This window comes from Oratosquilla oratoria, chromosome 5, assembly GCF_046742065.1.
Source record: "Oratosquilla oratoria isolate Oo_2021 chromosome 5, ASM4674206v1, whole genome shotgun sequence".
Lineage (NCBI taxonomy): Eukaryota > Metazoa > Arthropoda > Malacostraca > Stomatopoda > Squillidae > Oratosquilla > Oratosquilla oratoria.
Window position 1 is genome coordinate 88,292,767 of NC_134781.1, and position 11,629 is coordinate 88,304,395.

An 11,629-nucleotide genomic window follows, 5' to 3' on the forward strand; every position below is an offset into this window, starting at 1 on the left:
AAAGGGGGGGGGGATGTATATTCAGAAAAGTTGTACAGGACAGTATTAAGAGTGGGGGACAGCATAAGAGAAGGATAATCACAGTATAATAAAGTACCTATACCAAAACAAATTACATATGACAAAGAAACAGAAGATATAGACCAAACATACAAAGCTTGCTGTTCATATGTTGATAAAGATGTATTAAACTGTGATATCACTGGAAAACTATGCCTGATAGACATTCAGAAAAGCTTTAATTTTGCATGAAAAACACCACTAACTTTACCTACTTTATTTTTATTACTTTTATTTTATTTTATTTAAAAAAAAATCTTAAGGTTCATTTTGTTGACCAGTGATCTATTTACTCTTGAACAAAAATAATTCCAATAAAGCAACACGTGAAAATGGTAGGCACGCAGTTCTGTGCAAGAACCCTCAATTCTACCCACCATTATAGAAGCACAACCAATTGAAAACCAAAAAGAAAGTACTCAAACATCTTCAACCATCTACCATCAATACATCTTTGTACAAACACATACTCAAATCACACACAAAAAAAAAGATAAACACTCCAAGAATGAAATGCCACACAACTCTAACACAACTGAGAAATCCATCCCACAACAAACAAGAACTACACTTGGCACAAATGCATTAAAATCCTCATCTAGCATTAAAACAATACCAGCACAGCATAGTACTGGGCACAGAGTCTAATTGCTCCAGGTGCAGTCACCACACAAAGACACAACACTTCGTCTTGCATTGCCCTGCTCAAACCCCACCCAGACGACAACTGACTCTCCCTTGAAAGACTTGAGGGCCAATATGGGAGCTTTAGGTCCCCTAAAAGGGAGATCTGGAGCAATGGATTGATTATATACATGAAACGAGTTACTTACATGGAGGCCTGTCTCTTTTTCTCCCAATATCAATTTCTAATTTTGAATTCATTCATGGCTTTAGCTTGGTTTTTTATCATCTAAGCTATTCCAGGAGTTAATGCATCTGAATGGAAAACTTTCTTGATGTTCTTGAGGAACGTAGCCCTTTTGAATTTGTTCCCATTACCTTGCGATTCGCATCCCAAACCAAGAAATTTTCTCTTGGCAGTTGTAGCCATTCCCTTTAATGAACTGAGCACTACATTGTGTGATTCACCATGGTCTTGGATCATGTGTTGGACTTGTGATCTGTGTGCATGTGCACGCACATATGTGCATGCATGTATGGATACGTGTGATGTTACATTTTTGTGCATGTTTGTACACATGTACTAATTGTTCATCATAGCCATGAATGAGGTGTACAAGTCTGACCTTTGGAATGGTGACGGAATGGTCCGTCTTCTCAAATGTAATGCTGCATGTCCAAGGAAGGGAATGTTAGATTTTGTCCCTCATTGGTTGAATTTGGACATTGTCATTTGTGAATTTGATAGAGATCTTCATTGTGTTGTGAAGAAGAGACCCAGGTATGCTTGAATTATTAAGATTGTTATATGCTCAGGTCACAGATGCCATAAGGCACATCAAGCATTTGTAATTTTGATATGATTGGTACTTGCTGTGTTAACCCCTTGGTTCCTAGGAGGTGGGAGATTATAACATCTTGGCTGCAGCCAGGATTTAAAGAAAATTGCAACTTGGTACAGGTTGAGATCTGCTCCAACCCAAAGCCCAAGGGAACAAGAAGATAGTCTGGCAGCAACCAGCAAACCAAAACAACTGCCACCTGGTATGGAAGGGGTAGTCTTCACCTGTTTGTTGATTCATAGCTTTCCGGGGGTAGGTTGAGCAGTCTTGATATGGTACTGGACCTAGATTTTCAAATGTTCTTTGGTGTTCCAATTTTCCTTGACTTGATCCAGGGGCATACAGTAGACTTTTTGTGGCCATTGCCAAATGGTTTTATTCAGCTGATGGGTGTGTGGGTGCCAGATATCAAAGATATTTGGTGGTTCAAGCTTCACCAACTGAAAACCTGCAGGAAAAGTGAGTTGATCCGCATTGATATCCACCTTATAAGACCTAAACTATTGATGGCCCTTCAAAGCCCATATGGTACTAAAGGAACCGAAGAGGATTTCTAAAGAAAGATGAATATTGTAGAAAAGAGTGATTGCATTGGCTGTGTCCAGTAGTACTGATTATACTAAACCTGTACACTCAATACCCTGAGATGAAGAGGGACAAAATATTGGGATTATCATTCAGTCATTTTGTCATAAGTCTGCCCCTCAGCTGAATGAAATCTGACGTATATGCTTATACATACCAAAGTTGTTGGCCTCGTCAAGGTATACACCCACCCTTTATCCATCTCTCACCCATTTGTCCCTTTTATCTAAGCTTCTTGTGGGTGAAGAACCATCCCTACCCACTGCTAATGTCAGGAACAATGCAGTAAGACACAGCACCTCCACAGCAGAACGTGCCAGCTGAAGCTTGTTTACTGCTACCACTTCATTACGTGGCAATAATCCTCCTTGAACCACTCAAGAATTTACAGAACAGACTGGAGGAAACCCCTTTGGGCCATGTCAGTTTATCATCCAATCACAGCCACATATCTTGCCCCTTTCCCTTCCATGCTGAGCAGACATTTCCCTTGCATCCAAGGGCCTCTTCACTCCATCCATCCCATTCTTGGTCGTCACCTCGAGTTCACTCCATCCACCTCTGCCTTCCACACCCTTTTTGCTAGTCTTCCTTCACTGGTTCTATCCATATGTCCAAACCATCCCAGTATTCTTTAGTCAACCCCATCTACCAGCTCTTTCCATCACCTCTCTGCCTCACCATCTCATAACTTCCATCATCATATCCCCCACCATGCTTCTCAAACACTTCACCTGAAATCTGTTTAGATTCCGCCTTTCTGTCTCCATTAAATTTCAGTTCCGCCCCAATAAGTGTTGTAATCCGTCGCCCCTTCATACAGTCTTGTGTTCATCCCCAGATACCTATTTCAAATGAAACCTGTCATTTCCCCCACAGACATTTAGTTCCTTAATAATTTACCTTTACCCCCACTCCTCCATTCTCTGCTACATGTGACCACAAATATTTCGAGGTCTTCAGTTCCTCTACCTATTCTCCCTAAAGACTTCAACTCCAATTCGTTACCATGTATCCGCTTTCTCCTCTGAAGGTAATTATAGTTAAAAGTAAATGTGATGAAATGTACAAACGGATAGGGTGGCAATGAGTTCGAGGTAAATCTTAAAGGAGAGGGGCTAGAGGAAGTGAAGGGTCTTGTGCAGCAGGGAATGGAGAAGTGGTGGTGGAGGCCAATTATAGAGAGAGAGAAGTACGTCTTGGAAATGAAAAAAGTCACGAGAAATGGTTATCTGGAGATGAACACAAAGAAGAATACAAAATGGTGATTGAACCTATGATGCTATATGGGGCAGAATCCTGGAATTCATGAGAAGCAGAAAGGAGGACCCAAAATAAAATGATGTAATGAAAATAAAAAGATCTTTGAAGTACATTACCGTGCTGATGGTGATCAAAGCCCAATGAATTCATTAGGATTATGTTAAATTGTTTTCCTTCAGTTTCCATTTTGATAGTGTACTGTAATATTTTTTGGAATTTTTACTTCAGAAGCTAAAAATATTTGTTGCATTATTGAAACTTGAGGTTTAGTTTGTACAATTTGGAGATATCAAAAGCTTAGAATTTTAGTTTTGGGCCTGTTTAAACAAATTTATTTAATAAAATTCACTAGAACCTTTGAGCACTTTCTTAAATATTCAGTATTTCAACCCTCACATGTACAAGGATGTAGCAGTGTTAATTGTTGTGTAAAATATAAATTCTCACATCCAGGTACAAATGGATCGTCATTTTACGTTTGTATGAACAATGACAATCAGTCACTTGTTCCTATGCAGGGTATTTGACATCCACTTGCCCATAGGGAAAACCTTGTCATCTTTAACAGATTTTATCTATATTTTAGGCTTCAGCAGTTTGCCTCTACCCTCTCCACCCCTCCATTCTCCACACCTGAGCACTTTGGTCCTATTATAGTATAGGTTTATTTTGCTTTTTCAAGTGTGAGGAGAGTGGAGTTGGGTTGTCCAAGGTGCCAACTGTCTGGTCAATTAGTCCCAGTCTAAGTTGGCTTTGGTGAATGTTGTCTAGATAGACTTCTGGTGTAGGCCTCCTTCTCCCATCCATGTTTAATCAATATAAAACTTATGCTAAATCAGACGTTTAGACTCGTTTGGATGTGGTGACTTGCTTCATACAAGTGAGAGTGTGGAGTACAGTGCTATTTTTTCATAGGCTTGTGAAAATGACAGAAGTAGTGAAGGCCTTGTTCCTGATGGACAAGTTGTGCTTCCATGTTTTACATGGATATGATGGTTGATACACTGTTAGGGGATTTAATCCATATGTACAGGCATGTAACCACTATTATCCCATTTTTAGAAATGGGATAACTTGTGTCCCTGTCACAGGGATGTGATGGCTTGTATGTGCAGGGATGTAATGATTTGTATCATGTGTACAGACGTGTGATGACTAGTTTTCGTGTGGCCGTAATGTACAGTTGCCAACAAACATCATGACCTCTGGATCTGATAGAATAGAAATTGAAGTGATCAGTGTTGGATGCATACACACGTATAACCGGGGAGGGGAGGGGGGGTTACATTTTGTGCCTTTAGTTCCAGGTTTTGTATTCTTTCATGTGCTTTTGTCATGAGTTTTTTCATTTTGGTTGACTGTACATGTTGAGTTGTGCGAGGTGTCAAGAACCATTGAACAGCCACTTGGCATCTTGATAAAAACCAGATTAATCAGTTTGATTAACATGAAAGTAGTCATCACAGTTTTTTATTACATCTCGTGTAAATGTGTGCACTAAAAGTATACAATGCAAACTGTGATATAATTATTTTTTACTAAGGTTATTTATTGATTTTAGGCTTGTTTTACATATTAAACCATTTGATTTTTGACCAATAAAGTAGTATTGTGAATAATGCTCTATAAACCTGTTTTTATTTTTCCATGGGAGAGTTCTCCTCCTTTCCAAAGATGTGCCATATCAAGAAGAATTTCTGGGTTTGGCCACAATAAAGGTAAATACCTTCAGTGTGGAAGGAGAATTGTACTTAGTGTTAACCTGTTACCAAAACTGGTTATTGCTACTTGCAGCAGAGGTCAAGGTGACAGCAATTCGAACAGTGCCCCAGTGAGTTAGACCAAGGGTATGGCTCATGAAATTCCATGCTACAAGGTCCTGTCTAAGGGGCACTGATAGGGGGAGCTCGTGACACTAAACAGAATTGTCATCACCACCACCAAATGGGTGACACGAATGAGTAATATACTGTAGGGTGGTAATTGGAAATGTATATTTGTGTAGGAGGAAGGGTGAGACTTTACAAGTTCAAGCAAATTACTGCCTCAGCACCTTTAATGGGATATATATATACAGTATATATATACATATAATTATTACTATTGTTGTTATTATTTTTATTTTTATTTATTTTTTACTAATCTTGCTTTAATCTTGCTAATCTTTACTAATCCCCTATTTCATGAAGCGGCCTTGCTGTGGATGTGCTGTCTTGCGACACTGCTTCTGACCCAGGGCAGTGGACAAGGTGCAGGGATGACCTGTCATCCAGGAGGTGCTAAGATAAGAGGGAAGGTCGAGGGGTGTGGAGTGTATTCAGGGATGGAATGAGTGGGAATGATTTTATGCCTTTTCCTTTTTGGCTACCTCCCTTGTAAAGGGGAAAAAGCCTTGGTATATGTATGTATGTATTTATTTATTTATTTATTTTTTTTTTTTACTAATTGTGTCATCTTGTAATGCCACTGAGGTTCAACTCTACCAGAAAAGTTGATGCTATAGTGTCTGCAAAAAGGTAAAGAGCACATGCCATTGAAAAGAATGTATAAAAGTGATCTTAATCTTTTGCATCTTTTGGCATAGTTGAATGGTCTAGATATTGTATATATGGCAACACAGGCATCCACCTGCTAAACTCTCATCCACTTTATGCTTTATTGCTCTCTCAGATCTTGTATTGAGTGAGTTTGTGTTGCACCTAATTTGTCATCTACCCCCTCAAACAACAATGACCTTATACCAAATCTTGGGTAGACATCAATACCTCTTCAGAAAACTGGACTATTGACCAAATCATATAAACCCTTAACTAAACCAATAAGCACAATATATAATTTGACAGCATAAGTATAGAAACGCTGGTAAAACCTAACCCACAACAGCTTTGACAATTTGTAACTGCATTAGTAGTAATAATAAAAGGACATTCTCACCTCTTGCATGATCACCTCATAACAGGAAACTACCACCACATTTACCAAAGTAAAGCTCCTCTCAAAATATCACACTGCTAGACAAAGCAAGTTAAACACCCCACAATAATTACTTACTATTATCAACCCCCTCAAATAGCACTGAATACTTCAAATCCTGGGTGACAAAACACTAATACTTCTATCATCTCTGCACACCTTTCTGCAGAAAGCAGGACTATTAACCGAAGTTGAAGTAAATATCCTCTCCTAACACATGGAAAGAATGAGTGAAGAAAGACTAGTAAAAGAGGTGTGGAAGGCAGATGTGGACATGAGGGGATGTCCTAGGATGAGGTGGATGGATGGGGTGAAGGGGGCTTTGGGGAAGAGGGGAATGTCTGTTGAGGAAGGACGGGAGAGGACAGAAGACAGGTGAATGGAGAATGGTTGTATATGGATGATGATGTGATTGCATGAGGTGGAATGGGCGGGTGGATGGGAGAGGTGGTATGTGTGAGCAAAATTTGATGCAGCCCGAAGGGATTTCTTCCCGTCCTCTCATTTTATGCAATGGGGGGATGGAGAGGGGGGGTTGCCGATTTAATGAAGGAGCCTTGCTGTGGATGTGCTGTGTCTTGCGACATTGCTTCTGACCCAGGGCAGTGGACAAGGGATGACCCGTCATTCAGGAGGTGCTAAGTTAAGAGGGAGGGTGGAGGGGTGTGGAGTGTATTCAGGGATGGAATGGGTGGGAATGATTTTATGCCTTTTTCTTTTTGGCTACCCCCTTTGTAAGGGGGAAAAAGCCTTGGTATATATGTATGTAACTAAAACAACATACGAAATGAAAGGTAAGGAACGGTAGCAGTACCAGATTGTACAGAAGGATAGAACCACTGGTTACAATCCATAACATTGGATTCAGGAAGTGCGCTACAAACTATCTCCACCTTCAATCCCCCACTAACCACTGGTCCACAAAAGCTATTCGTAGATTAACCAGATCACCTGCTTCAAATTTGTATCTTTCTGCTGGGTGCCATCTTGTGGAGGCATCCTCGCCAATGGCTGAGCTGCCAAGACAGCTTGAAAAGAGGTAGCCACTCTTTTCATTGCTTCCACTTTCTCGGTAAGACTATTATCTGCTTCTTTGATCAAGGGTGCTGGGAACATGACACACAATAAATCATCTAAAAGGAATCAAACCCCATATACATCCCTGGATATATTGTCAATATAACGAACATAATGAAATGGCACTAGTATCCCTAAGAATGTCACACACTTGGCTTGCCTCTCAATATAACATATACAGCTAGACTGACCAATTTACACATCTTGCAATAAACTTTCCCTTATTTTCATATTTATAGTACAGTCTTATGAGAACATGACAATATAACTGAACAACATTGTAACACTTTCCAACAAAATAAATGTATTATTTGATAGTAAAAAAAAAAAAATGCTTAGATGGATAAGTCATGGAAAAAAGTGAATAAACGAGAGTATAAAGATATATCTTGGTGCACATGACATTTCCTTTTCGCTGACATAAGCTCACCAACAGCATGTACAGTATGTATGACATATGGTATCTATACTAATATGGGCCCAGTAGGAGTTTTGCCCAACTACATACTTGTTTTATTGCAGTTTGTGTATGAACACACATATGCTGCCTTTCCTCATCTGAAAACTTAAGAGCAAAAGAAAATCTGGGTCTTTCGCAGTCTCGCCTTGGGATCTCTAGTGCTTTAGTTTTTCTGCCTAAATAATTTTTTCTAACTGACTGATATTGAGTTTCTACCCCACTTCCCCCCCCCTTCAACAGAGACCATTTTCTTATCTGATTTATATTGTTACACAAGTGACATGTATTTAAATTCAAAATAAATGTACTGTAGTTGGATTCCACTCAGGTAAGAGCTGGGCAATGGTCACTTAGCAAACAATAATTCCAAATGATATTCATTGCAGATAATTCAAACCAAAAAGTGAAGGTTTACTGTCAATATGGTTTTTATTTTTCTATTTTTTGTAGTTCAGTAATATCTCAATTTCAGCCATTTTTGTATGTTACTAGGCCTTGTAAAACATGTTTCATTTACACAATTTAACATGTTTCAGGGCTCAACAGATATTAGTATAATTCAAATACAATGAATAAAAAGGAAAAGTTAAAAACAGCTGTTATATCAGCTTATTAAAAAATAGTGTTTTTACAAAAAATGCATACATGGACTTGCCTTTTTTTCTCTGTGCACGTATTCACAAGTTAATATGACGTATCACAGATACAAACATCCCACAACTACTGAGCATTACCTAGGTTATAAAACATCTACAATGTCTTAAGAACTTTTTATTAAAGTTTTGTAGATTTTTACCTTGTAAAACTGAAAATGTACCCATTTTAGAATACATATGGTTATTGAAAAGTGATGATGATGATATGGTTTAACATCACACACACACACCCCTATCGGAAGGCTAAGACAGTGCCCCTCACAGAAGGCTTTGTAGCATGGAATTTCATAAACCATGCCCTTGGTTCAACTTTGCTGGTGGCAGGAGTTGAACCGCCCTCACCTCGACCTTCACCGCAAGTAACGACGTCCTAATCTGCTCAGCCAGAGAGCTTCCTTGTTGAAAAGTACAAAGCTCTGTACAAGGACTCCTAGGGAATCAAATTAAATAGTGTTAAAAAGTTTTGATTTTGGTGGCAACTTTGAAAAGCAAATGTGTGCTAAGACCCCAAGAGACAGAGAGAAAAAAAGTGCCTATGCCTGGCAGAAAAATAACCTGTTTTCAGTTAGATAATCAGGTCTACTTTGAAATTCAATGAATATCTAGACTGGTTATATTTAGTTCACTAGGGGGCATCACAGATCCAGGCAAAATCAGCCTTAAGCAGTATCACCTCCTGTGATTGGTTAAGATTTAAGACATCATGAGGCAAAACATTTTATGTAAGATAGAATCTGATTGGGCCTTCCTCTTGCACAAAACTATGTTCTGTTCTGGATCCAGTGGCTGAGTTGTGCTTTGAAACTGTGGGCCTTGAGATAGGGTTGTACTGTATATACATTACGTTGCCCCTAGTCTGACACACCACAACTCCCTACAGACCATACAAAACAATGCACTGAAGACAATTACAGGATGTACAAACACAACACCTACAGACCATTTACATCATAAAATGAAAGTCCTCAAAGTCGCACATCACCTTGACATGAGAAGCACAGACACTTGCTGCAGCTTCTACAAACACAGCACACCTACTACACTACATAGCAGATTACCCACACATGCCAAGAAACATCAAAACAATACCCAAATACATACATATACCAAAGGTTTTTTTGCCCTACACAGAGGGTAACCAAATGCAGCACAAATAATTTCTTCTCTTCCTCCACAACCACCAGACACCAGCCTCCAGAAGCATATCCATAATCATATCATATTCACTGCTCCATCAACAAACTGAAAGACAATACATTGCTGCATGCCAGACCCCCTGATATCCATCCCTCTGAATCCTCTCCCCTGAAAGGACAGAATTCACTTGGCCAGACTGCAGCATGGCCACCATCCAGCCCAAGTGACCATAAGAGGCTGGATGACTGGATCACAGATAACTGTCCTGGATGTAACTCTTCACCCCCATACTATACAACACATTATGGAAGACTGCACTGTACACAATCGTGCTTGCTAAAACACAATATACACTCAACAAAGAATTTGTGGAAAAAACCCATTCTAACTGTGGCATTCCTCAGGGAGAGGGACTGCTTAGCTAGACATCTAGTCTAGGGAACAACAACAACAACAATACTCCAGTAGAAAGCTTGCATGCAGAAAGTGGACATCCTCCCCTGGATATTCACTATGCCTTGATGTCACCATATCTCTACTACATAAAGATCATTCCAAATTGATCCCATCTCCCACACCATTGTAACCTCAACTACTCATCAAGCATTCAACAAATAAAGCCCATCTACTTTTTAAAAGAATGGCGCACCTGCTATCTACACTGGAAATTGACAACAAAATTCTACCCACACCAACACACAACTGGGCCCTGATTTGGAGTACCCACTATTCATGGTTCAGAAGTCTACCAACATTGAATCTATAACAAAGAAATGCCCCATAAAAATGTGACTTAATTTGAAGATAAATGCAGAACTTTTATGATGCATGGTTCCAAGAGGCTATAATAGAACTAGAATCAAGAACTCAATATGGCGAGCCAAAGCCTTGCAGACACCAGTTCAAACACATAGCACACTTAACATGAATGTGGGTGTAGTCTACATTCTACCTCTATGATACCACACAGAAGTAATGGAAAGAATGGTGAAAAGATGAAAAATAATAATGTATACAGTGTTGTAAAAAACCAAACATTGTACAGAGATAAATACCCCAACACTAATAGTAGCTTATCAGCCACAACTTCCAACCTATGTGACTACTTTAAGATATACATACATGTACCAAAGGAGTTTTCCCCCTTACAAGGGAGGTAGCCACAAAACAAAGGCATAAAATCCACTCCCACCCATTACATCCTCACATACTCCACTCCCTTTCACCCCTCTCCCTCTGTCTTATCTTGGCTCCTCCTGGATGACGGGTCCTCCCTGCATCTCGCCCACTGCCCTGGGTCAGAAGCAGTGTTGCAAGACACAGCACATCCACAGCAAGGCCGCTTTATTTATTCGGCGACACCCCCCGCCCTCTCCGTCTCCTCGTGCAGAAAAAGGGAAGACAGGGAGAAATCCCTTTGGACTGCATCAAATATATATCCTTTTGGGTACCATCTCATGTCGGTATTCCCGGCACCGAACGAGCTGACAAGGCGGTGTCTATCCTTCTCAACGCCTACACCCTACTACTAGCAATAGAATACTATCCAGTCCTCTGATCAGGGCTGGCGCTTTTCCGCTGCTGGTAGTGACGTCAAATTTCCGCCGTTTTCTGTTGAGGTGAAAGCTAATGAGAACGGGAGTACCTACTACACGTCACCATACACTTCTGTAATACGCCTATATATATAGAACCATTTTGTTGTTTCATAAAATGAAGTGTTTCAGCCGTCCTTGCATAAAGGATATGGGAAAAAAAAAAACCACTGGCATATTTACCTTGACACTTGTTGTCGGACTGATGTAAGGAAGAGTTACCTGTAATGTAAAATATTGTTTCAAGCATCAGGTTTGTCTCGATGTAACGTTTGTTGCAATTTTTTATCGCCCTTGTCCACTCTGCCGTTAAGAATTACGTAGCTAACTGTATGCCTGACCCTCGCCTTGCTGAAT